This window comes from Rhipicephalus sanguineus, unplaced genomic scaffold (assembly GCF_013339695.2).
Source record: "Rhipicephalus sanguineus isolate Rsan-2018 unplaced genomic scaffold, BIME_Rsan_1.4 Seq878, whole genome shotgun sequence".
NCBI classification, from domain to species: Eukaryota; Metazoa; Arthropoda; class Arachnida; order Ixodida; family Ixodidae; genus Rhipicephalus; species Rhipicephalus sanguineus.
This window is the reverse complement of record NW_023616195.1, coordinates 1-26,889: the sequence shown is the minus strand read 5'-3', so window position 1 is coordinate 26,889 and position 26,889 is coordinate 1. Positions and strand designations below refer to the sequence as shown.

The 26,889-nt window shown below is 44.9% G+C and overlaps 1 long non-coding RNA gene across 1 annotated transcript; it reads left to right on the top strand.

The window, feature by feature from the left end:
- Positions 1-3,786: 3,786 nt before the first annotated feature.
- LOC119378572 (uncharacterized) lies at positions 3,787-24,958 on the top strand. Its single transcript, XR_005181026.2, has 4 exons — positions 3,787-3,847; positions 16,166-16,225; positions 19,735-19,815; positions 24,820-24,958. It is a non-coding gene; the product is annotated as an uncharacterized LOC119378572 (long non-coding RNA).
- Positions 24,959-26,889: the final 1,931 nt, after the last annotated feature.

The window sequence follows — 26,889 nt, the reverse complement described above, 5'->3', positions numbered from 1 at the left end:
CATAGCTAAGCGCAAATATATTGTTGCAAAAGGGTGGCAAAGCGAAGTGAGAGTGAAAAGGGTGGAAAAGAGCAGGGGAAATGGTAAAATATGTCGTAGCCTTTTATACTATAGTTTATGCGCCACAGACAGTAGGTTTGGGACAAGCAGCTCCTAGCACAGCGCAGCCAAGCATAGTATATTAGAGGAAGAGGGTGAAAGGTGGAGGTGAGGGTGAGGAGCAGTGAAGCGAAAGTGGGGACGAAAGAAAAGAGGAGGGTGGAGGGTAAATCATGGCGTAGTCTTGTACAGTATATTTTAGCAAGGGGGTGGGCAAGTCAAGTGAGGTTGTGGAGGACTGGTCTAAAGCTAGAGGAGGGAAAGGAGCAGGAAAAGGAGAAGGTAAGTGTAAACCATAGCATAGCCGTGTGCAGCATATTATAGCAAGAGGTGAGAAATAGAAGTTAGGGTGATGAGGAGTGAGGAGAGGATTAGGATGAGAGAAAGGAGGAGAGGGGGCAATATAGAAAGTACATAGATACAGAAATATGAAAGAAAGGTAAGCTGTAGAAAGAACTAAAGAAAGAAAAAAAGATAAAAGAAAGCAGAAGAAGATGAAAAAAGAAGAAGAACTCAATTTGAGATCGCATGGTTTTGGCGCTTGCTTCCCATATCCACTGTTTTACTGATATTTGGCAGGTATGGTACAGGCTTTAATTTTTTTCACAGCGAAAGCTGTTATGAGATCACAACAAGAGATGGTTTCGTGGCGTACACTTCCGTCATCGCCGCCGCTGGTGTCCGCGACCGCTGTCGCGCGAAATAAGAAAAAATTATCCGGGATCGGATGACATTTAAACCCCGGCCTTCAGCGTGGCAGTCGAATTTTCTGTCACAAACTCACACCGGTGCTTTAAAGAACTTAGCAAAAAGAACCTATACAGGCGTCATGGCGGGCAAGGCGTCACGTTGACTTACGTTGTATAGCGTGGAAAACGAGTAAGATAACACAGGCGCCATACAATGCGAATTTCGTAACCGGTGCATTGCTTAAAGCTTCCAACCCTTTACAAAGTGTTCAGGCATAATTATTGGCCGTCGTCAGCCACAGCATCAACAAAATGCACATAATGCCCTGCAGATGTGTAGCGGGCACCTCGCGTCTCCGCAGAATGACAAGTAATGGCGTAGTGGATGCTTCCGAAACTTCACACAAGTTATGACGATTTATGGCGTAGTGGGTAGCTTGCAAGTGTACTTGTAGCGGGTGCCTCAAGTGAGTTAACAACGGGCTCCAGAAAGACCCCTATTCCACCTTTCGCAGTGACTCTGCTGCGTGCTCCGCGCAAGCATGGGTTTTTTCTTTCCTTCGTTTTTTTTCTTTCTTTCTTACTTATTTCCATTCTTCCTTTCTTCTTTCGCCCCTTCTTTCTTCTATAGCATTCCACAATGCTCCCTCATAGCTCTTTCCTTCCTTCGTGCCGGTTATTGGTCCTTCACCTACGTGTTTAGCAGCGCAACGCTTAAGTTGCCGAAACAAGAGCGACTTTCATGCGTTCTTATCCTCGCAACAATGAATTGTAGCAACGTCAAATGACAAGTCACCTCGGTAAAATATCAGATCGCCATATCAGAAACGGCTGATCGCCGATAATCCCACGATCGAGAGAGCATCAATTATTGGAAATAGCGCCCACAATACGGATGCGACCTACACAGTTTCGGTCGCAGGCGCCAAAGAGAGTTTACAATGGGCTCTATGAAGGCCGCCACGCCAGCTTACGCTCTGACTGCTGCTCGTTCTGCGCAGGCCTGTTTCTTTTTTTTTTTGCATTGTACTCTCTTTTCTTATATCTCTTTGTGTTATTTCATCGGCGCACTTCGTTGTACAATTTCACTGTACATTGTCAGCGCTATTACGGCGTCTTTGTCACGCTGTTTTAGTGAAATCTTTTATTACGTGTGCAGTAATGAAAAGATACACACGTAAGCAAACAACTACACATATCACAACACCGGGAATATATATATATATATATATATATACGTATATATGTATATATATATATGTATATATGTATATATATATATATATATATATATATATATAGTGTGTGTGTGTGTGTGTGGTGTGGTGTGTGTGTGTGTGTGTGTGTGTTCTTTTTTGTGCGTAATAAACGCTGCGTATCTTTTTGTCGCTAGAGTGTCCTGCCCAAAACAATGCTGCTCCTCACAACATGAATCACTTGATCCAAATACCCTGTAACGAACAGCAAAATCTACTTTCTAGATGGGACGTCTGCGAAGGGAAAAAACCGAAACCGACAACGGAAATTTCAAATATTGCACACCAAAGAACGAAACAAGTCTTCGAAAAAAAGGGTAAGTGGTGTGTCGGGGCAAATTGTGGCGAATTTCTGCTATAATCATAACTTGAAATGTGTACACCTCAATTCCCCAAGATTTGTAATGACGGAAGAAATAATTTCAAAATTATCTGCACAATAGTTACAACCACCATTGCCGCGTCGTCACTTTCTCCGCCTGTGCGTGAACGCAGGCAGACAGGAATTTATTTCACGCATTTAATTATTGTCTCAACGACAGCGAAAGCACTCCGACCTCACCGCCCATGGATCAAGTCTTATTCATGAAAAGAAACGTTATCAGTTAATCAAACCACCTGAGCTTTACTTTAGAGAACCTCTTTTGTTATCAAGAAAAGTAGGCAAGCTGTAATGTTCGATAAAGGCTGCCGCAAATATTTGAGAAAGGAAACATTGCATCAACTCATGAAAGGAAAACGTAGAATCAGCTAAACGCTACCTGCGTTGTCGATTCGGCTTTGAAGACACTGGCGCTGCAAAGACCAGTGGCACTGACTGCTCTTTTACCGTTAACTATTTTGGCAAATAGATTTACAACGTCAGTCAGTTAGTATAAGAAGGTCAATCGATAAAAGCAAGTGTTCTCAGGGAACGGCGTGGCTAATGTAGAGCCATTTTAAGCCTGTAATTTTCTATTCTATCCCATATATGCCCACCTGTTTTCAGTCTTCTTTCATTCCATTTATTCCATTTTTGAGAGAAACACAGCATCACTGCAGAAAAATTCTGCCGCACTTTTCCGTCGCCAAAGCATATCACAAGAGCGAACGACGCAAATAATGTTTGAAATGCACTTGAAGATACTCCGGGTTCGAAGGATTTTCTGTTTGCGTTAGAAGTACAAAGCCCAAACTTTACTCGGTTTATATAGCGTAAAATCCCGAGCAAGTGTCTCATTTCGTGTTTGGGGAGATTTTATCGAGCAAGCGCCCCCCCCCCCTCCCTCCCGCCATTTTGACTGACGAGGGCTAATAACGACAGTGAATGCACGCCTATTCCATAGCGCATTTCATTGTAAGCATGTTGGGCACTGGGAAGACATTGTAGCATAACACATACCCGATAAATACTTGCGCCACAGTCTTGATGACGAGTACTTTGTAGTGCGCGACATGCATCATATAGTACAAATGAGCGCACGTAGAGCTCGTAGTATCGAGTGCTACGTGTGCAGCGTTCTTGGTAGAGGCGCCCTAAGGAGCACGAGTTTCGAAAGAGCTCTTACGCGACGTATTCCATTAAATAGCTTCTCTTATACAAACTACTCACTTGGGCGGCGTGTTTAATATATTCTAAAAGAAGGTTAACATTGCAATATTTATCATATTGCTGTGCTATTCAAGTTTCAATTCTGAATATGGACATCCATACCCTGTTAATGAAATACACCTGCTTACTTGAAAAATGTACTTCTTTTGCAGGAAGCAGCCCCACGGTCACTACCAGACTGTGTAATCCCTTACAGTGACGAAACCGAAAGAGTAAGTTAACTGGCTGCACAGTCCGAAAATTTCTCAAATGTTATACAAATGTTGCCCGCTGAGGTGGCGCAGTGGCTGCGGCCTTGTATGGTCGAGCATCAGATTGTGAACTGCAGGATAGCTTGTGCACAGACTTCATTCCACATAGCTGTAGAGTGTGTACACAAACCCTACTGCTTGTATTCGCCTATTTCTAAAACACCACTTGATAAGCAACATCAGCTCTCAATGTGCACGCTAAGCTTTGGGCTTTTAACAACATCCATGAAAATGGCTGGGTTAGTAATCTAGGAGTGCTTCGTGCAAGACATCGCAAGTACCTTGCGCTTACTTGTTTGCTCGCGTGAAGCACTTCCGCCTTCGTTCACATGTCAGTCCTCCGGAAATGCGCTATGTGGACGCGTGTGGGTGTAGAAAAGATTAGCACAAAGAGCGCATAAAACAAAAACGCTTTGCAGCTCATTTTTCGTGGTTAATATTTTTGTGGCAGAAATCTCTTCGTTAAACTCACTATTTCGCTTTCGTATAGTGCGAGGAGCTGTTTCGTTTTTACTTTCTAGGGCATTGAGCTTTTGTTTCCTGTACCCTAAATTACAAATTTTAATAATCTTAACTGCAGTAAAGCAATGAAATGTAGCGCGGTTGGCATAAATAGATGCGGTTCACTGGATAGCTTCAAATTCTAACATGTACTTCTAAAAACAGTAGTTTGCTCCGAGTCGTGAAATAACACATGCATATGATAGATTTCCCTTAGATGTTTAATCTTTAGGGTAATACTTGCGTCGGTATAGTGTAGCCGGTCTAGCACCAATGATGCCGGCATTACCTATAAAAGCAAAGACGCCGCAACTATAAAATACTATTGTTCTGGGCCTCATGTAGTCTGCCTGTCGACGCAATGCTGAGCAAACATTACCGCTAACGCGTTCATGGCAAACATTTACGACGTCACCCATATATTACAGTGCGCGGCAAAGAAAAATACAGTAGCGTTGTTTTTAGTACCATACCCAGATATCCCTCTTTGTGAAAGACGTGTGCAAAGCAGCAGCAGAAGGAATCCAAACTAAAAACGCCAGGCCTGCGCGGAAAGCGCAGCCCAGTCACAGCGGAAGCTGGAAGAGCGGCATTTCTAGAGCCCGTTGTAAACTCTATTGGGGCTACTAATACAAGTACACTAGCAACGCACCCAATACGCTATAAATCACAATATTTGCGAAGTTGGGAAGCACCTACAACGCCATTATTCATCATTGTGCGCAGAAGAGAGGTTCCAGCTACACATCTGTAAGGCATTATGTGCACTTTGTTTACGTGACGACTGATGACGATGAAGCATTGTGGCTCAGCCCTTGTAATGGGTTGGAAGCTTTAAACGGCTCACCAGTTACGTAATTCGCATTATGTGACGCCCGGTCGCTATTTCACTCTCCCATCATGCAATATAACATACGTTGACGTGAGAAAAGAGACAGAGAGAGGAGGTAAGAACTTTATTGAGACCCTGAGGAAATTGATGATGGGCTTATGGGCTTCCTTGGCAACCAATGCAAATGCACTTCCGAGGAACCCACTACGCTATAACTCATCATAATTTCTGTGAAGTAGGGAAACAGCCACTATGCCATTTTTCGTCATTCAAAGGAGAGCCGTGGTACCCGCTAAAACATGTAAGCCATTATGAGCTTTGTTGGTGCTGTGCCTGATGACGATGAAGAATTATTGCAGAGCCCCTTGTTGGGTTGGAAGCATCCAACAGCCCACTCGTTGCGCAATTCGCATTGTGTGACGCCTGGTTACAGAATTCGCGTTGTGTGGTGCGTGGTTGTTATTTCACTCTTCTACCACACTAAATTACACATGTTAATGTAGTTCCTCCTGGACATGAAGCCTGTATAGCGTCTTCTTGCAAGGAAGTTCCAAGCACCGGCATGGCTCTGAGGTACAACACTGGGCTCCCACGCAGAGGGCCCAGGTTCGAACCGCGTTCCATCCTGGAATTTTTTCTTATTTCGTTTTTTTTCCTATTTCGAGCGATAGTGGTTACGGACACCGGCGGCGGCGGACAACTACGGCGCCAAAAACGGCCGTTGAAATGACCTCATAACAGCTTTCGCTGTAATAAAGCGCTGCGTATCCCTCGAATAATTTCATTCCAGACATGTTCTGTAATATATAAGGAAAAAGCGTTGAGTGCCTCATCAGACTGAAACGCGGCGTGCGGTGCAAAATTCGTCAGATCCTACGCAGTGTACGAATCAATTTCCTGCGAAGCAGACAGCGAGTAGCAGCCTACAGCGGAATTTACGCTTTAAGCTAAGTGTTACCAGGTGGATCGACCTTGTCGTGCAAATTCAGGCGTTTTCCCATGCACGCCATGTACACTGGCGTGCAAAGGGTAGCTGATGGTCCGACGTAGCGTCGGGACTCACGTTAAAGCAGACATGTCAGTTTAATTATAATGAGGTGCACGCTGCAGTGCAATGATGTGCTTATTGCCACGCCCGCTTCTTTTGCTACTTTTATGTAAACTGTCCATTACACGTATAACCACTAGCTTGCGCAAACCGCGTCTCAATGTCTGGGAACCTTACAAAATTTTAGAATTTTCTGATAGGCTTGAGCGCGGAAACTCGAAGAGTTGAGCTCATGCTGGAACTCACGCTACCACCAGCGCTAAGGCTCGAAGGCTCGATGCCGCATGTATAAATGCCGACGCGCCTCACCGCAGATAAGATCATCGACAGCCGACGCTTTGTTCGCCGCTATCAGTGTGCAGCGCGTATTGTAGTTTAATTTTCCGTTTTCCGGGCACAACTTCGCCAAAATAAAGAGTTACGTCTTTTATACAGATTTACGTCTTCTTCGTCGTCACGACTACACTCTAACGTAAAAGGGTGTGTGTTTCGTCCCTTTGGGAACTAATGGGGCTGCCACAACCATTAATCCCTTTAGGGACTAACGGCGCCAGGTCTAACGTTAGTCCCCACAGATCCCCTCAATGGACTAACGTTTAGTCCTCACATTTACACCTTACCGGGCAATTGTTAGTCCCCACAGATAACTTCAATAGACTAACGTTTGGTTCTCACATTTACACCTTATCGGGCAACCATTATTCCTCCAGTTGGACCTCGCCGGACGAAAGGTCTGACCACTCAAACACTGCATTCAGATGAATATTTTATCCCCAGGATTGATTTTCTAGTTGCACTCCGCAACGCTTAATAATTTTTCGCGTGTTTCTTTCGGCGGTGAGCAACAAATGCCGCGGAAAAGAACACGCGAAAAAATAATTAGTCATGCGTGTGTCACCGCTTTCTCAGACAATGCGACAGCGAAAGACAAAAGTGATACAATGAAACATGTTATCTTTCTGTATACATATGAAGTTCCTGCTTTGTTTCATTGAATTCACTGCAAAATGTCCAGTACAGGTCCAGCCACGTTGTCATATCTCGTACAGTTGATTTTGTGAAGCTGCTCCAACGGAAGCGATAGATCACAGGCATTGTACGCGCCAGGGCACACAGCATTCTGCTCGCTTTGGACAACGGCTGCATCCTGCAAAGCACAAAATATTGCAAATAGTTAGTCATACGTGACAGCGAGGGTGGAGACGCACGCACAATGCAAACACGTGCAAGGTGAACTAAAACACACGTCTAAAATATGGCTTGCAAATAATTTCACCCTGCAAAGCACAAAAATGTTGCAAATAGTCTGCGACGCGTCACAAAGGAGATGAAGACGCACGCACATTGCAAACACGTGCAAGGTGAACTAAAACACACGTCTAAAATATGGCATGCAAATAATTCACCCTGCAAAAGCACAAAAATGTTGCAAACTAGTCTGCGACACGTCACAAAGGAGATGAAGACGCGCGCACCATTGCAAACACGTGCAAGGTGAACTAAAACACACGTCTAAAATATGGCATGCAAATAATTCACCCTGCAAAGCACAAAAATGTTGCAAATAGTCTGCGACGCGTCACAAAGGAGATGAAGACGCACGCACATTGCAAATACGTGCAAGGTGAACTAAAACACACGTCTAAAATATGGCATGCAAATAATTCACCCTGCAAACCACAAAATTGTTGCAAATAGTCTGCGACCGTCACAAAGGATATTAAGACGCACGCACATTGCAACTACGTGCAAGGTGAACTAAAACACACTTCTAAAATATGGCTTGCAAATAATTTCACCCTGCAAAGCACAAAAATGTTGCAAATAGTCTGCGACACGTCACAAAGGAGATGAAGACGCACGCACATTGCAAATACGTGCAAGGTGAACCAAACACACGTCCTAAAATATGGCATGCAAATAATTTCACCCTGCAAAGCACAAAAATGTTGGAAATAGTCTGCGACACGTCACAAAGGAGATGAAGACGCACGCACATGGCAAATACGTGCAGGTGAAATAAAAACGCACGTCTAAAATATGGCATGCAAATAATTCACCCTGCAAAGCACAAAAATGTTGGAAACCGTCTGCGACACGTCACAAAGGAGATGAAGACGCACGCACATTGCAAACACGTGCAAGGTGAACTAAAACACACGTCTAAAATATGGCATGCAAATAATTCACCCTGCAAAACACAAAAATGTTGCAAATAGTCTGCGACGTCACAAAGGAGATGAAGACGCACGCACATTGCAAACACGTGCAAGGTGAACTAAAACACACGTCTAAAATATGGCATGCAAATAATTCACCCTGCAAACACAAAAATGTTGCAAATAGTCTGCGACGCGTCACAAAGGAGATGAAGACGCACGCACATTGCAAACACGTGCAAGGTGAACAAAACACACGTCTAAAATATGGCATGCAAATAATTCACCCTGCAAAGCACAAAAATGTTGCAAACAGTCTGCGACACGTCAAAAGAGATGAAGACGCACGCACATTGCAAACACGTGCAAGGTGAACTAAAACACACGTCTAAAATATGGCATGCAAATAATTCACCCTGCAAAACACAAAAATGTTGCAAATAGTCTGCGACGCGTCACAAAGGAGATGAAGATGCACGCACATTGCAAACACGTGCAAGGTGAACTAAAACACACGTCTAAAATATGGCATGCAAATAATTCACCCTGCAAAACACAAAAATGTTGCAAATAGTCTGCGACACGTCACAAAGGAGATTAAGACGCACGCACATTGCAACTACGTGCAAGGTGAACTAAAACACACGTCTAAAATATGGCTTGCAAATAATTTCACCCTGCAAAGCACAAAAATGTTGCAAATAGTCTGCGACGCGTCACAAAGGAGATGAAGACGCACGCATATTGCAAACACGTGCAAGGTGAACTAAAACACAGTCTAAAATATGGCATGCAAATAATTCACCCTGCAAAACACAAAAATGTTGCAAATAGTCTGCGACGCGTCACAAAGGAGATGAAGACGCACGCACATTGCAAACACGTGCAAGGTGAACTAAAACACGTCTAAAATATGGCATGCAAATAATTCACCCTGCAAAGCACAAAATCTTGCAAATAGTCTGCGACGCGTCACAAAGGAGATGAAGACGCACGCACATTGCAAATACGTGCAACGTGAACTAAAACACACGTCTAAAATATGGCATGCAAATAATTTCACCCTGCAAAGCACAAAAATGTTGCAAATAGTCTGCGACACGTCACAAAGGAGATGAAGACGCACGCACATTGCAAATGCGTGCAAGGTGAACTAAACACACGTCTAAAATATGGCATGCAAATAATTCACCCTGCAAAACACAAAAATGTTGCAAATAGTCTGCGACGCGTCAAAAGGAGATGAAGACGCACGCACATTGCAAACACGTGCAAGGTGAACTAAAACACACGTCTAAAATATGGCATGCAAATAATTCACCCTGCAAAGCACAAAATCTTGCAAATAGTCTGCGACGCGTCACAAGGAGATGAAGACGCACGCACATTGCAAATACGTGCAAGGTGAACTAAAACACACGTCTAAATATGGCATGCAAATAATTTCACCCTGCGAAGCACAAAAATGTTGCAAATAGTCTGCGACGCGTCACAAAGGAGATGAAGGACGCACGCACATTGCAAACACGTGCAAGGTGAACTAAAACACACGTCTAAAATATGGCATGCAAATAATTCACCCTGCAAAGCACGAAAATGTTGCAAACAGTCTGCGACGCGTCACAAAGGAGATGAAGACGCACGCACATTGCAAACACGTGCAAGGTGAACTAAAACACACGTCTAAAATATGGCATGCAAATAATTCACCCTGCAAAACACAAAAATGTTGCAAATAGTCTGCGACACGTCACAAAGGAGATTAAGACGCACGCACATTGCAACTACGTGCAAGGTGAACTAAAACACACGTCTAAAATATGGCTTGCAAATAATTTCACCCTGCAAAGCACAAAAATGTTGCAAATAGTCTGCGACACGTCACAAAGGAGATGAAGACGCACGCACATTGCAAATACGTGCAAGGTGAACCAAAACACACGTCTAAAATATGGCATGCAAATAATTTCACCCTGCAAAGCACAAAAATGTTGGAAATAGTCTGCGACACGTCACAAAGGAGATGAAGACGCACGCACATGGCAAATACGTGCAAGGTGAAATAAAAACGCACGTCTAAAATATTGCATGTAAATAATTTCACCGTCGACGCTTGATGTCATACGTCATCAAAGACGCATTTCAAACCACATAGCCCAACAGTTGAAGTGCGGTAGCCGCAGCTATCACGCCGAGGCGCCGCCAACCACCGTGCCCCAACGAGCCAGCGAGTTTTCTGCGAGCGGCGTCGTACAGCTCAAGAAAGCCCGTCAGCCGCCGCTTCAGCCAGCGAATCTCGTACAGAACAGAGAGCGAACGCGGAGCCACCGTCAAAAACGGCGCGGAGCTGCTTGCGAGCAAGCGTGGGGAAGCCGAAGGTAATGGCGACCAATTTCCACCATGTTCCTCGAGCGAGCACCAGTCCAGCGAGCGAACTCGGGCCTGCCGCCGCGAACGGCGCCGGGCTGCTTGCGAGCGAGCGAACGGGAAGCCGACGGTAACTGCGTCCAATTTCCACAAAATTCCTCGAGTGAGCACCAGTGAGCACCCAAAGCCGGCCCTCGTGGTACATTTCGTGCGCGCGACATACGACACGATCGAGCCCGTTACCGGCAATCGCAATCCATTTTGTGCACGCTATAGGTACGGCAGAATAAAGAGCGATCACTTACGTGTGAAAGAATCCAGCGCCAATTTGTGCCGAGAGTCCGATTGAAATGATGGATCCGACAGGCCTACTGTCTTCTCGGCCTCCATACCAAGCCGGTGGCGACGCCATGACTACGCCGGGGATATACAGCGCGCCGTCGCGACGTGTGAAGACAAGCTCCAGATTTCATGGGTGCGGCGAAAACGTAAAAGCAGCACGACACGCTCATCCACGCATACGTGATATCAAAGGCACCGAGGCGTAGTTCCTATAGTCGGGTACAACTTTAGAAAAAAGGAGAGGCCCCGCCCATATGACCGAAGCACGGCAGCCGATTGCCTCCGCGGCAAAGAAATAGTCCCGCTTCTTCTCCTTGAGCGGAGGCACCGGCCGTCCGGCTCGTGACGTCAGTCTAGAGCGCGCGCCCATTGGTGGAAGCGCGTGTGCATCCGCCTTTGAGGTGCAAATGCCGCTTTTTTCTAAAGTTGTACCCGACTATAGATCGGCAAAACTCTCCGAGCGCGACACAACCGCCAACACGCAAGCTCGAGCACCAGTGGGAAGAATGACCCGAGCGAGGAGGACCGGGAGGACGGTTAGTTCCCTTGACAACGGTTTGCACACGGAACGTATCTCTTCACACGGGCTGCATCTCCCGCGCGGTTCATCCCTTTGCAGAGTAACTGGTTTGCACGCGGCACGCCTCCCTTTGCGCTTCCTCATCGACGGTCTATCCGTTCATTGCGCGTGTCTATTGACCTCCGTACACCTCTTTCGGGTGATTTCTCCTCAGAGTGTACGCGACATTATCATAAAGAGCAATCGTAGGCCCTTTACTATAAGTTGTGCAGTAATGTGTACATTCGTAATGTGTGAATTTTCATTTACGTTTTCTTTGGTCATGCTCACTGAAACGTGGAGCACTAATGATTCTGACATTTTTACGATGACCCATTATAAAAGACATTATCTGAACCGCCCAGCCTGCGTGGAGGTGGAGTTGCTTTGCTGGTGTCTGTCAATATTGAATGCGATAAGCTGGACTGGTACTCTCTAATTACTGATGATTTTGAAATCATATCGCTCTGCACTGGCAGGTTCGTGTTCTCGGTATGCTATCGTCCTCCTAAGGGAACTGTGGTCAAGTTTTTCGAGTTTCATGATAACTTTCTTTCAATAATAACAGACAGTAAGTACATATTAATAGCTGGAGGTGATTTTATTGTTGATTTGCTGAAGGTTATTTTTTCTGGCTATGGAATTCAACACAACTCCGACTTTGAACGCATTTGTTAACCTTGTTAAAATGCCAACAAGGGTCACACCAGAAAGTGTGCTTCTTCTCGATCTGTTCATTACGAACTCATCCAGAGCAACAGATGAAACAGGTGTAATATCATGCGCAATCAGTGATCACCTTCCAGTGTTCTTAAGTATAAATAAGAATCGAGAGGTAAAGTACCGGCAAGAAAAAGCTACATATCAGCGTATAACCAACCAAACCATCAGTTTATTTCACAACTCAAGAACACAAGTTTAGTGGGATAATATCAGCATTGGAAATGATGCAAATGAGGCCTGCGATAATTTTCTCTACGTATTCAAGCAGATTTACCATTCCTGCTTCCCATTAAAAGTGCGCGGATCAAAACGCAAAACTCGCAAACCTTGGGTAACTATTGAGCGACGTCAAGAAATTAAAACGAGAGGCAAGCTGTTCAAGATATTCTTCAATACGCGTTTAGCAGATGACCTCAGGGTATTCAGAGAATACAGGAATGGGCTAACAAAAAACTGCGCCAAGCACGTGCAGAATACTGCTTTACATTGCTTGAATTTAAAATTGGTTGCCATGATTTGCTAAGGTCAAGATTAAATCTCTTACTTAGACGTGAAGTGCCACAAGCCTCTCTACATACGCTAAAGCTAAATCACAACGATATATCTGGAGTAGAGCTGGCAGAAGCTTTTAACTACTTTTTACAACTCTCGCCCATAACAATCCGTCAGAGGATTCCAATGAATACATTAATTCATTTAATAATGATTCCTGAGCCCTGTTACACCAGAAGAAGTTAAGCAGTAATACAAAACCCTAAAAATAGGCATAGGTAGAGATGGCATTTAAGTAAGAATGCCATCTTATAGACGGCATTCTTACTTGACATAGATGTCAAGTTAGTGAAGCATGTTGCAGCCATTATTGCGCCTGTTCTTGTAGACATATTTAGCCTATGCTTAGATACTGGTTCATTTCCTAGAAAAATGCAACTTGCTATAGGAACGGTTCTGTATAAGAAAGGAGATCGCAATGATTTAGGAAATTATAGACCAGTCTCCATACTTCCAATATTCTCGAAACTTTTGAGAAAGTGCTATATACTAGGTTGTCGGATTTTATTCATAAGCATGGCCTACTATCACCAAATCAATTTGGGTTTTGTAAACATAAATATGCTGAGATAGCACTAATCGAACAAAACGAATATATACTAACACTGTTTCAAAAGAAGACCTTCGTTATTGGTATCTTCGTGGACTTTTCGAAGGCGTTCGATCTTGTGAACCACACTGTACTCCTTAAAAACTTAGAATGTTACGGTATTCGCGGACAGGCTCAAATGCTTCTGAATCATATCTATCGCATAGAAAGCAGGCTGTCTGCATAGACAACATAAAACCTGAACTAAAGTCTGTTACTTCTGGCGTTCCGCAGGGCATTATATTAGGACCATTCCTATTTAATATGTATCTTAACGACATTTGCAATATTACCACCACTGCTACATTTATCACCTATGCTGATGACAACAGCATCTTTTTTACTGGAACTAATCTTGATCTCCTTGTTCGGCATTGCAATGACAGTATGAATGAGCTACAAAAATGGTCGGAATCCAAGTGCATGCGTATTAATGAGAAGAAAAGAAAAGCTGTCGTATTCCGCCCCAAAAATGAACCAGTTCTTTTTCCCTTCAACATTAAGCTGAACTCACGACGTATAGATGTGGTTGAACAATTTAAGTGACACATGCCTTGTCACTGACTAGGCATGCATATGACAAGGCATGCAAGACTTGGGTTGTGCCGACACCCAGAATAAATTCAGGTAGAGAACGTGTGCAATTCACTCTTCCTTGCCTTTTAAACTCATATGTGCATAATAATTTTGATGTCTTCAGTTCATCAAACACTGCTTTGCGTGCCATGTATGTTAACATGTAGATTCCGTTCCTGTTTTACACTTTGTTTTGTAGCCATGCCTGTGTGTATTCAATGTGAATATTATCTATTGTATAACCTCATTTTGTTTCTCTTTTGCATCTGTCGATTATTGTATAGTCGTCGTTACACTTTCAATACTGTCGTTGCATGAGTCTTGTTGTGAAGCCGCTGCCAAGCAAACGGGTGCCGCGGCTCTGTCAAGCTGTTTATGACAGCTTTTTCTGTGCCTCCTCTGTCTGTACCTCTACAAGGCAGAAATAATGAATTTGTATTACACTGATATAAAAGAGGATAGGGAGCACTGCAACCACAATTAGCGTTTACTGATATGACGCTCTTATAGGGTGCTCTTCCGAAACAGTTTGAAGCACTGGCGTCACTCTCTGGTATAATACTTGACTGCCATGTAGAATGTGGGTTTGATTCCGGCTGAAGCAGTGACTATTGCTCTTTGCTTCCATCGGAATATTTCACCGATCGACAATGCTGCCCGACGCCAGCATCGCATCTTCTGCGAAACGAGCGCATTCAGGCTGTGGCATTAAGATTTCAAAACTCTGGGTTTATATAGGTTGTGAACCCCTCTGGCGCATACCAGCGTACGGCGATCCATGGAACGCGGGTATGTCCCACACGTGACTGGTGGAAATGATTTCATGGCGTCCGCGACAGGGAAGTCACGTTATGGATGTCATGACCTGTCAGTCGTGTTCGCCATACGCTCACCTCCTCGAATGCTAATTTTCGTATTTACCAAGCTAACGATTGTTGGGGTTTAACGTCGCAGAACCACGATATGATTATGAGAGACGCCTTAGTGGAGGGCTCCGGAAATTTCGACCACCAGGTCTTCTTAAACGTGCGCCTAAATCTAAGCACACGGGCCTCGAGCATTTTCGCCTCCATCGAAAATGTGGCCGCCGTGGCCGGGATTCGATCTCAAGACCTTTGGGTCAGCAGTCTAGCACCTGATAACAAGTTAAGCGCCAAGCTATGCTTAGCGCAAAGCTAGCTTAGCGCTGTCGCAGCGCTAACGTAAGCCTTGGCACTACGACAGCGCCAAGGCATAGATAGATAGATAGATAGATAGATAGATAGATAGATAGATAGATAGATAGATAGATAGATAGATAGATAGATAGATAGATAGATAGATAGATAGATAGATAGATAGATAGATAGATAGATAGATAGATAGATAGATAGATAGATAGATAGATAGATAGATAGATAGATAGATAGATAAAAACAGGCAAAGTGCCTTCGGTTCGCCAACTCTTCGCATTTAAATCAGGCTTCGCGCCGGGATCGAACCCAGGTAGCCTGCATGGGAGTGAAGTATTCTACCAAACAGCTGTGTCAGCGCTTTGAAGCTCTTTGGAAAAACGCGCTCTACAGTCGTCAGGGAAAGTGTTAATATATGCAGTAATGTGTGGCCGAATTTCTGAAACCCACCAGGCGTCACACTATGTGAATTGCGTGACGAGTGGGTGGTTGAAAGCTGGTAACTATTGACAAAGGCCTGGGCTCTAACGCATCGGCATCATTATGATCAGCAACAACATGTATAAAGTGTGCCGCTACTCACGTGCCATTCAAGCGCCGACAATGATAATTATGATGATGATATTTATTTTGTCACCGGACGGCTCTCGCCTTCCAACTGTCTTAGGGAAACCCATACAAAAGCCTGCGAGTTTTTCTAAAGACCGCCGTCAGTTGAAGCTTGGTGACCTTGCATAGCATATTATTTAGACATGGCTACAATCTTCGCGATGGCCCGTTATTGCGCCACTGAATTTAAAACTTTTTCTCTCTTCCTGAGAAACATGGGCATCTACATATCAGTGTACTTCTATTACAGACAATACTAGGCGCTGAGACGCCTGTACCCCTTGCTCGTGCTTCTGAAGAAAGCGAGAAGGTAAGTCTAATCGGTATAGACACAGCAAAGCAGATAAATTATTAGATGCGAAGCAGCTTTTGCTCGGGGATGTGTCCGTCCTTTCATTGTCGACCGTCCGCTCGGGAACCATGTGTGCTGGCACGCGCTAGCGCGTGTGGGCCTGTGTAAGGGGCTGGGTAAGACGCCGTGGCCTCTCCCCCTTACACTCTCTAAGCAATCATGTGATGGCGTCGGGGAACGAGATTCTGCAGACGCGGAAGAACCAACGTGTTGTATCATAGTCAAAACGCGCTGGCACGCGCTAACGCGTTCGGGCCTGTGTAAGGGGCTGGGTGAGGCGCTGTGGCCTCTCCCCCTTACACTCACTCAGCAGTCACGGAACTTTAAGTCGACCCATGCGCTGCTTCGCATCCCCCCATGGTTCCCTTCAGTGGGAGATGGTGCAATTTTTAGTTAGATTTTTCCCCACTATGATACTCTGTCTATATGCAAAAAATTGGTTGCGTCATTCCATGTGGCGTGGCCGAATTTCAATTTTGACAAGCGTAAAAATGTTTCCGTATATACGCCTTGGAGCACGCTGAAAACACAACGCAGCAGAAGACAATCTGGCACTTTTATCCCTGGCCTCGCTGTCCCCGCGGGTGCTCCTCTGGCTTGGCAAATTTAATCAAAATGTAATTATATTGAAATTGATTTCCCGAGTATGCCCAATAAGAACGAACATGAGGACTTGGTCACCATTTCCGGTTTTCATGAAATTTATTCTAGACGTTGGATTTAGACTCAGAACAATGATTTCGAAGTTAGCTTTGCGAAAAGAAAATTTTGGTTGCCTGAGAAAAAAAAAACGCGATAACTATTCGTGGTCAATTAGTGAGCGCTTACTCCTACCCCCTTCACTGCCTCCAACACTGCCAGCATATGGGAAAGGATTTTATAGAGAGCGCAGATCCTAGGCTCCTGTTCCTGCGGTGAGCGTCGGCATGCGCAGTCCCGTTACCATAATCGAGCGATCGAACGCAATCAAGGGCACCTGGCGTGCCGCGCACGTGTGCGTCCACTAACGAGAGCTCAGAACTGTGTCACGTGACGTGGCGTTGCGGTTTGTTCCGATGCCACGAGGTGGTGGTGCACTCCGAGCACATCGGTGGAAATTGCTTAATAAACGGACTCACGCAGTCCCTCCAGAAATTACCCACCGAGCTGCCCTGCATGATGGGACCCGAGAGTCAGACCAAATGATCCCTCCATTCAGTTACCATACATTTAACATACCGCACCATAGCTAGACACACTACGTACTCGTCACCGACTTCGTTCTTGAGAGAGTAAAGGTGGCACCCGCCAACTTCAAACACATACATTCCTCAACCACATTTCACTGTATAAGTTTGACCCAGGCCACTACGCTGACTCTTGCCCGGGCTATGGACAACCTTCCACGTCACGGTGGAGTGCGCCGTGAAATGATTCCCTCCCCTGCCAGTCAACGTGTGTCCTTTCTCCACCAAAGAGCTGTGGGAAGATGCGCTCTGCGACGAGCCTCCCGGTGCCCGCCATGCCTTCACCCAACGGGCTCGTGTTGTCGCAACCTAGGCACCCTGGGCTACACCCCTCTTCTACATGCTTAGGCTATAAGTTCTTTCATATGTTTTCTCCCTCTCTCTTCGCGGAGACGGCGCGCGCATTGTACCTTTCAATGAAAATACCCACTAGCGGTAGCGCACGTTCGTATGTACTTTTCGCTCCTGAATGATATTGTATCGGGTTTGAAGTGGACAAAGCAACATTCAACAAGTGCACGATGATCATTGGCGTAACCATCATACGGCTTCTTTCACGACCATCAAAGACTTGGAGGGGGGGGGGGTATTGAACAAAAGAACATGTTTGTGACTCTCTCAAAGTTGCTGGCTCATGATATCTCGAAATGAAAGCACGCGTAGAGGAATAAGAAGTTTTGAAATCGTGGCAAGTTTCTTTTTGCCTTTCTTTTTTTTGAGCAATATAAGAGGCGCGGTTTCGTAAAATAGGTGACAGTTGGCCTGAGTTTATTGCTGAGATATGTTTTATTGCGATAGCAATTATATGGACAGTCTCGACGGGTTTTGGTCGTCGCCGTCATGTCCTTCCGATATGAAGTCCAAATTGATAAGATCCCCCCGCGCACTGTATGTTCTACCGCGGGTAAAAGCGCGCGAGCGGGGGCGACGAACGCGGCCGAAGCAGAGTTCAAACAAGCCGGCCCTGCCGTCGAAGCAGACAGAAAATGCGCCGCCCGTCTTTAATGAGCCTTAAAAGACGCGAAGCAGCAAGGGTGGGGGGGGGGGGGGAGAGGGTCGCATCGCGCGAGGAGCAACGTTGACTTTGAATCCAAGGGCGTGGTCGCGATCGCTTGCGCGCGCGCTATCTCGAAAGCCATCACAGCGGGCGGCTGGCATACCATTCTACGTGCTGTGCTTTCAACGCGAAGTGGCTATGCGGAGAGCAGCTCTCCCTGGAGAGGCCGTATTGACTTACATCAGCGTTTTGTAGTTATGCGAGATCGGATACAAAACAGTTAGCTGCCAGCCTCAGTTCGTGTAACACTACTATTTGTTTAAAGCATTCATTGCTTCGCCCTTGCGATGAAACTGTGATTTTTTACCACTGTAGTGAGCCTCTTTTACTAGGACTGATCAGAGTGAGATATATTCTGTTAGTGTACTTCCGCACGCACTGAAACGTAGTTTGATGGCCTCGCTAATGCGCCTACAAATCGCTGAATGGACTCATTTTCGTCGTGACACCTGCCGAACAAAATGCGTCGAGACTCCTACCACTGCATGACATTTATGTAGTGTTTTTTTTTTTGCGAAGCAGTTGCAAGCAACGTCGTGGCTTTGTGGTAGTACACCTGCTTGCCACGCGAACGGCCCTGTTCGATACTCAATGGGACCGAAGATATTTAATGTTCATTTTATTTGCATCTTTCCCGATTCTTCGGTCACGGACAATTTTTTGCTCACAAGCGACACCGATGCCGACGGCGGAATTTCTGCGAAACGAGCTCTCTAACGCTGTCGCATCAATAAATAACTCTTGCAACCGAATCTGTAAAGCCTGAAATGAAGCAACCGAGAACAGCCAAAGATGCAGTGCTGTGATCAGATTAACAAGTTTCCAGGTACATGATACTGATATTATTTTCCTTGCCAGAAGAAAAAACGTATTTAAAGAGACGAGTCCCTTGGCAACCATATTATTAGCCTTGTGGGCGAACCTAGCACTTCATTCGCACGATCTCCACCTTCAAAAAAATTGAATCCGTGAAACCAATATATGTCTGTAGCACGACTTTGTATGCAGCGTAAACTGCTTGCTTGGCTAATTAGCCTGACTGTTTCTCTTTTAAAATTTAGCATCAATTTTGTGCACAGCGCAGTTGCCCACAGCGCCGCAAAAGCGTAGTAAATACAGAACAAAACCACTATTCGCGGTTTCTTTCCCGTAAGGCTAATCTATATTATCTCATTTGCACTTAGGAGACAGCTACCAAGAAGGGAAAGGCTGGCAAAAAAGGGGGAAAAGGACGCAAGAAGCGTGAGACCCAGCCGCGTGCAGAGGTGGGTGATTTTTAGGGAGCAATATTTTTGCCTTTTTTGCTGTAGTATCCAACGTGGTATGGATACCATATATCGTATTCCACGCGATATGGTATCCAACCGTGATAAGCATACCTTATCGTGTTCGATACCAAATAAAAATAATTTTAAAGTAACGTTGTGAAGTTTTAGGGGCGAAGCTCCTTAAGGCGGCACCCGTTCGTCCCTCGTCGTGCTCGTAGTAGTGAGTAACAAGTCTTACCCTTTGACCTCCAAGGTGGTGCCGGTGGGAGATTTCTCCTTTGCGTTGTTGAACAATAAAAAATTCGCAGCGTTGCGCGTTAAACTAAAAGCCGAATTCCTTCTGTCTCTGTAGAAGTGTAAGTGTTAGCTAAAAGCCGACTTCTTCTGTCTCTCATTCCCATTAGCAGCCATTGTTTACCTCCAAGGTAGTGCCTGGTGAGATTCTCCTGTGCGTGATTAACAATAAAAATTTTGTTCAAAACGCCGTTGATTGATGAAATAAACCAACGAAAGACGCCAGATGTTTTGTAAAAACCAGAACGAAAGAACGCCAGATGTTTCTAAAGCAAAACGAAAAAGACGCCAGCTGCTTACGAAAGACGCAAGGTGTTTTCTAAAGCATGTTTTCTAAACAATGAAAATTCACAGCGTACATGTAAAATTAAGTGAGCTGCAAGTCGTCATAACTCATCGAACCTTTAGTATAAACGCGCCCGATCTCACGTCGGTGATGATGTACTGGGGCAGAATTCACGGAAGATCACGGTTTACCGATGAACCTCCGCAGCTTCGCCCACTCATCATCATTCACTCCGTGGATATAGCTGTGATTTTTTGGAATCAGGGAATCAGTGGCAGAACAACTTCGGTAAAATATTTCTTGATATTGCGCATTGTAAAGACGCACCTTAACTGCCGAGTCCGTCGCAAAAAGCGCGTGCTATCTAGAGATAACCAGGGCGATTGGTTCGCGCAGCATTATCCCCTAATAGCCGTGACAACAGTGTGAGTAGCATGTCGATAACAGCATTCAGTGTGTTTCTAGGTGCTTTCTCATAAATAGAAATTGCATTCTAAATTACATACTCTTTTTTTACCTTCATCGAATCCCACAGGGTATGAATTTAATTTTATAAAAGTTAACAAGGCAGTGCGAAACCACGCTAGGTGCCCAATGCTTGCGCAGGGTGGCGGGCAGGATAGATACATCTAGGGAGCCTACATGACCGGCCGTTCATGCAGGCTCCTTATGCATCGAATGAGAAGAAAAAGAAGACGGCTTTAGCTTTCGAGTCGTCTTATGTGAATGCACAAGGGACCCTGTGATTTTTACGTCGATTAGTATGTTACGTCAAATATTATGAAGATACATCGCAGATCAGAGGTGAATACTGCCGCTCGCTGGCGTTGCGGTGTGAGTACTGCGTCTCGGCAAGAGCAAACGCGGTGGGCGGGCCCGAGCCTTTGCGTGGGCGCCTCTCAATCAAACTACTTGGCACGCGAGCTCGGCTTCTAATTTGTTGATTCTGAGAAGGCCCAGTTGCACTCGTGTCTGCCATAGTACCAGTGTAATTGTCAAGCGTTTAATGAAGTGGATGCTAATTAGCAGCTTCTTTCATCCTTTTACGTGGCTTAACGTCAATTCACACTGCTTAAGAATGAAGATAGCATCAGTCCGGTATCAATTTTAGTGGTATTAATTAACTTGGTCTAAATTATTAGGGTCTGAATTGACATGTTACTGAATAAACTTGTTCTATTTAGTTTGGTTTAATTATCTGCACCCTAATTAAATAATACAAATTAGCATGACATATACCATGGGCTAATTAGTGTTGTCTTAAGCACGACCTGAATGAAAATCTTGCTTAGCTTGGTCATGATTAGCGTCGTCTTAATTAGCATGGTTTTAATTAGTCGCCCTTAGCATGATATACCTTCATTAGCGTGGTCTTAATTAGAACGGTCTTAGAAACACGTGGCTCAATAAGCTCGCTCTTAGCATGAATTGGCTATTTAAGTTGATCATAGCATGCCTTGGTTGAATCAGCCGGGCGCATGTGTGCGAGGAGCGAGCAGAAGATGAAGAAGACGAACGAAGAGCGCGCAGGCCGAGCAACGCGCTAGAAATTAGAGCCCGATCATGATGATGAAGATGATACATGTGGACTCAGCGATTAGCTCCGGCCGCTCGCTGTTGAATGTCGTGCAGCCGGTGCCAATCCCGGAGGCCACTGTACTAATTAGTATAAAGAATATTTAGTACAGGCATTAAAGGCCTCAGGCCGTGCCTCTATAAAAATGTCAATAGCAATATTTCAGACACTTTTCTTGTATGGGTGCACTTCTGCACTCAGTAAAACGAGAAATAAATGAAAGAAGATGCTTCTGCTTTGAAGACGCCACACAACTTTGGCGACGGCCCTTGGCATGACACCGCATTCCATCGCAACCAATGGAACTCGGCGCGCGCTGAGGACTGAATTTGACCTTTTTATACAATTAGTCCATTCAACAGGGGGTGTCGCCAGAGATCGGCGAGATTCCTAGTTTCGCCAAACTCGGGCCATCCTGCAATAATACCCCTAGTATAATTTAGTGGAGGTCAATCAGGGTACTGCAGCCCACTACATTGCCTTTGTCTTGCAGTATACTCGCCTGTACGACCTTGCACAATATTGGGTAAACATTAGTCATAATACTAGGGAAACCTCGAAACACTGTTCTAAAATCCGCTAAATGTGCATCTATATGTGAGAGCAACATCATGTGAGGGTAGAAAGAGAAAGCATGAGCTATAAGGTCTGTATAACGCTCGAAACACTTTCCACGGAAGCATGAGACAACCATTTTGACACGTGTAGTGGTATCGCTGCGTCACATTGTGTGCAATGCTAATTTAATGCACCGTATGAAAAACAATAATAAGCGGCCTTCAAACAAGCCGTACTGCCGTTTGGCAGCTATGGTGCTCCGTGTTGAAAGAAAACTTTGCTTGTTAGTGTGTCCTATTGTTTGTGCAAAAGGGTCACCTGAGGTTCGATGTCACACCAGATTTTGGAATTTTCGGTTGTGTAGGGTGCGTCATATTATTTGCAGTATTCATTCTTCTTCTGTCTATATTGTTGCGTTCCAGTAGGTGTGTCGGCCTCCTCGAATTACGCAGAACAGGTTGTTAGTTTTTAATCACAGTCAGAGAAGCGCACTTCGGGACTTTTCAGGTAGCTTAAAAGTGGGTGGATGTTAGAAGGAGGAATATGGTTTGAAAGTTTCCTTCACGAACGAACAATACTGAATGCATCGTTCGGTCTCAGGAAAGCTCAGAACGGAGCCCATCAACTTTAGCAGCATTAAAGGTGGGAATGGCCGGTATGTTCAATAACCAAAGTCAATAGTAATAATAAAACATTTTCTCGATCAGTTAGCTAGGCGCCGCAAAAATAATTGTGCAGTTGCACCCAACGTGATAACAGTAGAAAGCGCGGAGCACTGATTCGTTTCTCCATTTCATTTCTTAAGGAGGTGTTGTATGTATGCATATGTGTGTATATAGGCCGCTGCCCTCTGAGGGCCCCTCCTCCAATAAGGGACACTTTGAGACCTGGTGACAGCATACATTACTATGTATGCTTTAACCTTTAACGCGAAGCCACGGCATGAGATGACAGCGTACTCCCTTCCTTTTCCCATACCTTCCTTCTTACCCTCATCCTCACCCTCACTTCCCTTTCCCGCACCTTTACTAATCACGCTATACATGGCTATGCTATACACGGTTTTGCCTCATTGATGTCATGGATGATATGCTATACTTTACCCTCTGCATTCATCCTTTCCATCCTCCTCACCCTTACACCACTCCTTCTAACCTTGCACTTCTCTTTCCCTACCCCTGGCTATGCATGGCTATGCTATACATGGTTACGCTTTACATTGTGTTTTCCGGCGTGGTGCCAAGCGACATGAGACAACGATGATAGCATAAGGTGACAGCATATGACAGCCCGGGCCCCTAAAGTGTTCCCCACTTAAATAATCAGTGCCCAAGCACTCCGTACATATGGTTAACCAGTGAATCTGGACACGTGCGGCCCCGGTGTTATCACGAGCTGGCGTCTATCGAAGTAGTCGTCCAACTGCAGCTATACATTTTTCTATCACTTAATTTAAGAAATACGCGCTTGAAGCTTTCCGGTTGGTCGCGTTTGCTTAAAGGATATTAAGACCCCCTAGAGGCTTTCATGGATAGCGACTCATGCTGCGGCGGGTGTCCTCCCTTGCTATATATGCTTACAAAACCTGAAGAGAAACTAATGCAAGCACGGATACATTTCAACTTAGCGTATCTTAGCTTTGCCTATCCTTTATTATCTCTACGCACTCACGGACCGCTGCGTTTTTTTCACTTCCTAGTCATATGAACCTTCGCTGTAAAAAATTAATTAGTACTGTTAGAAACTTTATGTGGGCAGTTTCAAACACAGTTTGTCTTGTAGGGCAAGGTTTCCAGATAGTGAGTAATAAGTGCAAATGTTCTTCATTAAGGCTGCATTAGTGAGGCAGCTTGGCGTGAGCCAGATAAGAGCGTTGCTGCGTGTTTTTAGCTAAAGTGGCATGACAAAGATGGCGGCTGTCCATTGAGTTTTGTGAACGGGTTGCGCACTGTCATAGTCATAATGGCACTGCAATTTCGTCGTATATTTTCCTCTTTTATTATTTCCTGTCCCTTTTTCCCCTTCCAATCTACAAGGTAGCCAACTCGAGATCTCCTTTGATTGAGTGCGCCTCGCCTTACCTTATCTTTCTCCCTCTCTCTCTCTCCAGATATTGGGTTGCAAAACCCACTTCGTTAGCATTGTCTACAACTATTTCACTGGTTCAGCTCTTATGACATTGCTTCTTACATCCTTTCCGTCTTTCTTGAGAATTAATTTAACGTATTTAGTACGCATCTTTACCATCAATTTGATCACTTACTTCAACATCTCACGTTTCCTGCAGTGCAATGAAGACGGCGATTGCCGAAAAGGGTGCAACTGCCGAGATGATGGAGCAGGCAAGAAATTTTGCATGCGCCAAGGCTGAAGATGGCGAGTTTTGCAATAGAGATTGCTATTGGTCTGCGAAGCCAGGCTTATGCATCCCCACAGTAATAAACTTCTTATCTTCTGTGTAACAAACGATTCTGTTATTTTTTCTGAACATCTTGTACCACAGAACACTAGAAATCTAGAGAAGGAAAACTGTACCTTTGATATTGCTGCCAAAATAAGGGTAGCGGTGGCATTGTGAAGTAAAGTATACGACCGAGATATTAAAAATATCGTCAGCATTACGCTGGGGTAATAATGGCTGCTGCACTGCCGGTGGGTGCGCATGCTCGTGTTGCTCTCCCGCTGCTTCTGGCTGTTTATTCACGGCTTTCCCGGGCTGGTACTTCTAGTAGAATTACAAGAAATATTCCTGTGATGTCGCCAGGCGACTGAGAGGCATCAACTGGCAAAAAACACACCCGGCAAATAACTTACATTGTTTATTGCCAATCGTGAATATAAGAGTATATATGTAAACAAGCAGCGCTGTCAGTCACAGAGTTTAGCAATATATAAAAGAAACAGAAAGAGCCATCTGTTTATTCAAATTGCTAGCTGAAATTGAGTAGATTACCTCTCTTGGCTCGTTCAGCATGACTCTTACAGTACGCAGAACGAGGCGTGCGACAAGGGCATTAATGAAGGGGGGCCTTCGGACAGTATTTGTGCGCAGTGCGGCCGTCGTTTCTCACTGCACGCGCCCCTTTGAGAATTCGAGCTTTAACAAACAAACAACATTGTAAGATTAGCCTGAGCCGCAATATACTATTTAGGCAACACATAGGCGAGAGGCATATGGCGTTCGAAGAAGAAGAGAGATCACATCTTTTAGCGATGAATTAATACCAACCTGCTCAGCTTTCAGTTGTTCTAAGGCCGTGTATCCTGGGAGAAGACAATTTATGCTATCACGTTGAAAAGAAAAGTTCGCTAATGTTTCAAAAGATCTGCAGAGGTCGCAGTGATATAACACTTCAATCGAGTAACAGTTGGCGGATAAGGAAAGGAATAAGGCATTCCTTGCTATATGGATGAATGAATGAATGGAATCCTCAGCTTAAAGTCATCATTACAGAAAGTGAATATTGTTGTCAAGGTTGTCATGAGATACAAGTTCCGAGGATTGAGCTACCCTTGCTCATCTACAGTTGATCAGCGCACATGTGATAAGGAATACCTTCGCATGTTTTTAAAAGCAGTCATTAGTACAAACAAGTGTTATTTCAGTGGACAGCACTGACAACACACTGCATGTGACCTCTGCACATACAATAGGGACATTTTGGGTAAATGTTGGAAAAACGGGAAGTGAGTAATTATTTTTGTCGGATTTATATTATTCGCTTTTTAAAAATTGCTATCCTTTGTGTTCAAGAATAAATAAATGAGCCATTTTTTTCTGGCACGAACTGTGCATAATTATAAAAGACACTGCTCAAGCGATGGACTATTGCAGAAGCTGAATTGACGTTTTTATCTGCACTACTCCCGTCTTGCCTCATCCTCAGATAGGTGACAGACAACGCTAGCACATTTTGGCAATCATAAACAACACTAGCAACACTCCAAGGAAATAGCAGTTAGTGCACACTCAACTCCTTAAGATGCGGGAACATTTGACAACTCTAATGAATTCTCATCATATTGCCATGCGCTAGTGGTGGCGGAAGAAGAGAGCGAAGAAGTTGGTGGCTGTTGTGGCCGAAAGTAAACAGCTGGTCGCTTCGAGTTCTCTGTGTGTCGTTTCCTCTCGCGACAGACTGGTGGAGGAGCTGGGTACTACGACGTCCTATGCCTGCTGGTCCTGAACCAGAAGCAACCAACGCCAGTGTACCAGGGTCTGCTGATATCCATCGAAGCAGCCGCCGCCTTCAAGGTCTACCACCACAGTACGGTCCCCTGGCAAGTTCCTCAAGGAAAATGTCTGCCACGACCGCAACCCAAACCGAGCATGACCCATTCGCTGCCGTACCCTGTG